The sequence below is a fragment of the Coptis chinensis genome, chromosome 7, assembly GCF_015680905.1.
Source record: "Coptis chinensis isolate HL-2020 chromosome 7, ASM1568090v1, whole genome shotgun sequence".
Lineage (NCBI taxonomy): Eukaryota > Viridiplantae > Streptophyta > Magnoliopsida > Ranunculales > Ranunculaceae > Coptis > Coptis chinensis.
This window is the reverse complement of record NC_141462.1, coordinates 7,783,775-7,790,329: the sequence shown is the minus strand read 5'-3', so window position 1 is coordinate 7,790,329 and position 6,555 is coordinate 7,783,775. Positions and strand designations below refer to the sequence as shown.

The following is a 6,555-nucleotide window of genomic DNA, read 5'->3' as shown; positions in this document are numbered from 1 at the left end:
TCTAAATTTACTAAAAACAAGCTATTTTCATTTTTATTATTTAAGCCTAATTTAAAAGTGTTTAGAAATATAGTTTGTGAGTTATTTATAGTAGTCTTAGAAGGTTACTACTATATATGATATAGATAGATTAGTAAATTGTTTTAATTTAGTAGGTTTCTAAAATGATTTGATGAAGTTATCTATATAAAGAGTTTTATGGACGAAAATTGTAATCAACTTGATCTTTAATATTACTAGCAATAATGCACGTGTTCCACACGTGGGTGAAAGACATACTAAAGAGTAAACTTTGAAATTGATCAAGCTAAAACTATATGAACTTATATGAAATGATAACAAATATATACCAAATTTGTAAGATAGGATATGATTCTTGTTTACTGAGCGATGACCGGAAAAAATATTACAAAAGCTGCCACGTTGTTCTAGAGGTGGAGCCATGGTTGGTCTATAAATATTGACCTCACAAATCTATAAATTTATGGATAATCTTGACAAAGATAGAATAGGAAACAGAGAGGGTATATACAAAGAAGATTTTCCCCGGCCATTTTGAGTTCTTTGGGCTAATATGACTGTCCCACCACCATGAATACATACGCCTCGATTCAAGATGTAACGATGTAGCCATGACTCTAGCCAAGGGCACAAAACTACTTGTTATGTTACGCTCTCGTTTACACCTCTCGCCTTTATACTCTCAAGATAATATTATCCAAACTAATATCTAACGCTTTGCTTTTTAGCGGCAGGAAATTTAATGAGACTTGGGTCATTTTTCCTTCACAGCAGCGAAAATTTCTTACTCTTCTTCTTCACGGGTGTTCCAACTTTCTTCACCTTCTTCTCTCGGTTTTCTTCACGGGTTGCTTCTTCACCACCTTCTTCTCAAGAACGGCGAATGAAGCCTTTGCCTTTGAAACAGCCTTCTTCTTAACAGGCTCTCTGGGTTTCACATCGGGCTTTGAAACTTTCTTAGCAAAGATCGGATAACTTGAATGAAGCTTTGACCTTTACCAGTGTTCCTTTCACAACATTGTTCTTCAACCGAATGTACCAACATCTTATTGAAATTTGCTGGTAGAACTGCCTTGTGCTTCTCTTCCATGTACTTTGCAATTGCATAGGGACTTGAACCACCCTTTTCTTTCAAAGCCAACAGTGCTTCCTTAATCATCTACACAAACCAAACATACCCAATCAATAACTCAACAACCCAACACTAAAATTTAAGAAATTGGTAAGAAATAAACAAAGGGTACCTGGAAATAAGGTGGATGAGAAGGAGTAGATTTCTTCTCCTTTGGTCACTCTTTTGCTACCTTGCTTTTCCTTTCCTTCACTTGCTTTGCCATAGTTGTAGACTTAACTTCACCCTTCACAGCCATATTGAATTCGAGACATGATAAAACTACTCTTTAATATAGAAATATGTGCTGAAAGCTAAAGCTAGCTGATCACTCCTTTTTCTTTTTCCTGCGTACAAAATCCAAATCAACTACTGCATTTTGGTGTGTGTGTAAATGCCTTGTGCCTTCCTACTGTTAACACAACACATACTTGCTCAGGTGAGTAGCAAGATCAAAGAATTTCAAATTGCCACTTAAGGGTTTCTGGATCATTATTTTGTGTATGGACTTTTTCTCATGTATTTTTTTTTTGGCTCATATACTCTCATAGACCAACTTCCACAGTTAACCTCAGGTCTAATTCTCCCTGCTACTACGGCTAAAACCATCAAGAATCTAAGTAGACAATGAGCAAAGGCCTAAGTATAAATCATTCACATGAAACCAAATAATGCCAGGTTTGATTTTTGAATAATTTTATAGTAATCGACTTCCAATCCTATCATTCAGGAGTTTCTCTTACATATGTATTGTTGCTTTAGGCTAACCAAACCACTCTCACTCACAGAAGCAGGTGGTGGAGGTGGAGGTGCTTAAGTTTTAAATGTAGGACTCAAAAGTGGTCGAATATACAAAGGATAGTACACAAATCCATGAGCACGGTATTTCTATATTAGGTTGTGAAGCTCGTAAAGGAAGAATACAAAAATCAATGTCTTTGTATTTTAGGCGCACCTGTGGTAAGTTATTGAAAATCTCTTTGTACCAATGAGATATATTTTGTAAAGAGTTTGAAGCTCATCCTTGTGTAATAATGGTTAATTACCTAATAAAATATCATATAACAACCAAAAACTCAAAAAAAAATTGACATGAGATTCTCAAACCCGGCAAAGAAAAAGACAACATTAAGTCGCGGAGAAAGAAGCATAACTTACTTGTATCTTTGAATCATCTCTCTTCCAAATGTACCCCATTACAGAATCCTCCAATGGTTTGTAGCAAGTTTTAGCTTTGACTTGATACGGACTACAATGGCAGACACCCATGTTGTACCCTTCTTGAGACTAATGAATTCCCAAGATTTACTGCCCTGTTGAAGCGCTTAACAAAGATATTCAGACTAACAGACATAATTACCAATTAACAAAAGGTATGTCATTCATAATCAAGTTTCTTAAAGTGCTAAAAATTTGAAGAACCAATATCCTATATAATGATCTAAATGAGGAAAGTTTTACCTTGGTGTGGCAGAACCATTTGAAAAAATATGTGAAGGTGGATGTCGTCCTAGTAATCGTATCTGTAGTGACCTAGATAATATTTGAAGATCAGTGACCAAGCAGCCATTCATCCTTTTAATGTTCGCCACCTAAGACGTAAAAAAAAAACAAAATGCACCCGATGCAAGAAATGTGCAGATTGGAAATCAACTGATATATGCTAACGCCACACGCATGATGAACCCAAAAACCATTTTGCGAGTATTGTTTAACGTTGAAAAAATGAATCTAGTATTGTTCCAAGAAGAAAAAAAACACGGAAATCATATTCCCTCATTAGCTCAAGAAGGATACCGACAGAGCAATAATGGAGGAAGGCAATTACCGTTAATCTATGGATTTCCTTGGCCTTCTCCTTGGTCTTTGAAACAATACTCTAAACTGCAACATCTCATGAAGAATACTTTTGAACTGTCAGAAAACTTGCAAACTGAAGAGTATTCTGACAACCCTTTCACTTGCAACTTGTGAAACTCGAAGAATCTCCGCCGACACAATAGCAGTGCTAGTACCATAATTGAAAATCAACAGAATTAGTAAATAGATTAATAAAGAATCTCATATGATAAAGTTCATATTTGTATTCAAATTTCAAAAGAAAACACAATAAAATAGATAAATATCATGCTAATGAACAAATAAAAAACAAAGATACAAAATGTAAAAAAACACCAAATAGGGCTTCATTCATGAGTCATCCCACTTTAAGATTTTTGCAATAGCTTCTAATACGTTAGCATATGAATCTATAAAGATATACTTCCAATAGAATAGGCACACTTATCGACCTGAAACCTAGTAATCTACTTGGTTTTGTTCTAATACCACAGGGGACAATATGCAACTTGCTAATCGAAATATGTGACCTGAAACCCCAGTTCATTACGATACCACTATCAGATAAAAAGATGTGCATGGACTGGCAGCCAATACGTATGTACTTGTAATCCACAGGGATTACCTTTCCTCATCCTTTTGTGGAGTCATTGCAGAAGAAGCAAGTCTTGTTGTTCGCTCTGCAGAGAGCTGTAAAAGGAACAACCTTTTATCACCCATTTTCTTATTGCCATGGACAAATCTAGCTAATATACAACTACACAGGATCAATATTTAGATGAAAATTAAAATTTGATGAAGACAAACCTGCGGAGAAGCAGAGGACTTTTCTTCAATAGAAGGTTTAGATAAGCTGAAATTGTTCTCCCTGAAAGCTCACTTTACAATATCCTTATCTGCCATTTTCTCCACAATAAAAGATCTTCTTGTTGAGGCAGGAAAAGCGAAATCAGATTTTGTGGGTTCCGAACAAAGCGACATATGCAGTGAGTTAGGCGAGGGTGGCTTCTTTTTAACAGCCGGCATAGTGTGCTTCTTTGTTACAGATGGACCAATTTCCTTCCTGGTTTAAAGCTTGGATGCTGATATACTGGGGTACCCTAGTGCAGGCTTTGATGCTCTTGGGAGAGAAGTATGTGTTATTTTCTTTGTAGGATTCGTTGGTTCCTTCTCTGTGTTTTCCGTACTCTTGTCCTTAGAACGTAGAATTTTCTGATAAGTTCATTTTCAAAGAAAATTTTAGTTAATTTCTCACTATGTATGTATTGACAGATAAACTGGAAAACATATTGTGAAGAAGAGTTTTGGCCTTTCACCTTTTGGGCTTCCCTCTGTGGCTTCGATTTAGAATCCTCCGACTTATTCTCTTGGACATGGCATGTCTCATTATCCAAATGGTGCGATCATAATGGATCTAGTGATCCAATCACATGCTTCGTGTTTCAAGATGGCTTGTCGCATTGTGCGGATGTGGATGTTCTAATGAATGTTGTGATCCATTAGCTGCTTCTCTTCTTGAGCATAGCTTGTCTCTATGTCCAACTGTTGTGGATCGCTGTAATAGATCTAGTGATCCAATAACATGCTTCGTTCGGTGTGGCTTGTCTCATTGCACACCTGTGAATGTTCTAATGGATCTTGTGCTTTGATCAGTGCTTTTCTTCTTGAGCACACGCTTGTCGATCTCTATGTCTAACTGCTGCGGGGCTGTTGTAATGGATCTAAAGATCTAATTAGATGGTTCTCTTGTACTAAGACATCCATATGTTCGATTGTCTTTGGAAAACCTACATAACTGCGAGCCTTCATTTGTTGAATTGAACTCTACTTCCAGTTGAGCACGTGGTTCAACATACCGATTTTCATCCAAACCAAGATCGCTCCCTCAAATTCACTTGACTTTGGACTATCTGGTAAGTCATCTCCTTCTTCTTCAACCCCCTCCACAGATGAGCCTTGACGATTGACACCGCTCCTATCCTGGTTTGGCTCCTCAGTTAAAGTGCAATAGGTCGTTGCCAACGAGTTTTTATCTGGCTCCATTGAGCAAGTAATTCCATTGATGCCCAATACACCCAAAACCACGAGGTACTAACTACTAAGTAGCTACACCCAAAATTACAAAACCAATCACTACTCCCTCATGCAGTAGGTTTTCTATAAGCTGGTGTATAATATCACCGAATATCAGCACTATTTTCGATATACGCCCAAAAACCGAACTTTGCATAGCCGTTAATATTGTTGATATATAGCCAAACAAAACAGTGTAAATTGGCATAATTGTCAGAATCATGGTCGTAGGCAGTTCATCAGTTATTTCATGGGCACGTCGATATATCATGTGATGAACTAATAAGTTATATCGATCATAGAAGAAAAAATTGTTTCGTAAAAAGCATAGACTTGGCCTAAATGCATACCTTTTCGAGAGACAGGTATAAGGTTTCTCTCACTGTCATTTCTCCAATGTGGAGATCATCCTGACTTACATAAGCAGAATTCCTCCGCGGAACAAATTCATCCATTCCATGTCCATTGTAGGTTATTCTTCCTGAAACCTGCAATCACGAGAATGGAAACCAAACTTTGATTCATTTAATGTATCGTGAATTAGCTGCTCACAAAACCTTTCAGAAATCTGCTTACATGTGAACCTGACTACGTGCAACCACTCTACATGTGAACCTGACTACATGTGAATCTGCATTGACATTCCCAGCTATGTCCAAAATCTTATTAAAGATTGAAGTTCAAGCATCATATGATTTGATGCAATCATCTCCACCATTTTTCGCTGCAACAACACTTCAAGATTAATCTACAAGTCTAACATAATCATAGTGAAAAGTATAGAAGAAAGCGCATTTAGCTACGCTGAAGGTGCGGACTGTTTTGTTCTTACGTTCCACTTGACATGAAACTTCGAAGAGATTTTGATGAGAGTGTGATTATTAGAAATCCAGTTGAAGTCATGTCATGATGAACGAATAATATTTACCTCGATTGAAATGAATGGCTGGAATTTGTTGCAATGAGAGAACTCAATTTGAAGAGAGGGGGAGAGAGAATGATGGCTCTGTTTAATTTTTGTTGCAAAACTTTTTTTTTTGTACTGTTTGCAAAAGAAGAGAAACGTAAGGGTGGAGATTGGGAGGGGAGACGTAGAGGTGTATTTATTGCATTACTAATTAAATGTCATTTATTGTAAATTTATGGTAAGCGTACAATTCAAAATGGGCGTGGAATTGGTTTTTTAATATACCACCACATGAAAAGACTGATTGGTCCTATTCAAAGGTGTTAAGCAATATTTTAATTTAAGGACAATATCGGTACTGAGAATTTATAAAGACATAAAAAGACTAAATAGTCCTCATTAATAAATATTTAGGCATTTGATTTTATTATTCATCAAGGGTATTATGCGTCAGAAAAAGACCCGGATGAATTTAAGAAGCCACGATCATTATAGGCTATACTACTAGTAGAGATTAATAAACTTATGTTTCAATTTATCTCTTTAATGTTCTAATTAACTTTTAATATCATATCGCTTCCGCTACATCAATTGGTATCAGATT

The 6,555-nt window shown here is 36.4% G+C and overlaps 2 long non-coding RNA genes across 4 annotated transcripts; both read right to left on the bottom strand.

The window, feature by feature from the left end:
* Nucleotides 1-1,338: 1,338 nt before the first annotated feature.
* LOC147485705 (uncharacterized) lies at nucleotides 1,339-4,406 on the bottom strand. Its single transcript, XR_015201781.1, has 7 exons — nucleotides 4,288-4,406; nucleotides 3,779-4,183; nucleotides 3,597-3,661; nucleotides 2,961-3,140; nucleotides 2,594-2,665; nucleotides 2,291-2,445; nucleotides 1,339-1,479 (listed from the first exon to the last, which is right to left on the bottom strand). It is a non-coding gene; the product is annotated as an uncharacterized LOC147485705 (long non-coding RNA).
* A 451-nt stretch (nucleotides 4,407-4,857) lies between these two features.
* Nucleotides 4,858-6,321, bottom strand: LOC147485704 (uncharacterized). Of its 3 annotated transcripts, XR_015202493.1 has the most exons (4): nucleotides 5,973-6,321; nucleotides 5,621-5,768; nucleotides 5,395-5,532; nucleotides 4,858-5,077 (listed from the first exon to the last, which is right to left on the bottom strand). It is a non-coding gene; the product is annotated as an uncharacterized LOC147485704 (long non-coding RNA). The 3 variants fall into 3 exon arrangements; XR_015202492.1 differs by having other exon boundaries at nucleotides 4,858-5,532; nucleotides 5,877-6,321; XR_015202491.1 differs by having other exon boundaries at nucleotides 4,858-5,532.
* Between the last annotated feature and the right edge of the window lie 234 nt (nucleotides 6,322-6,555).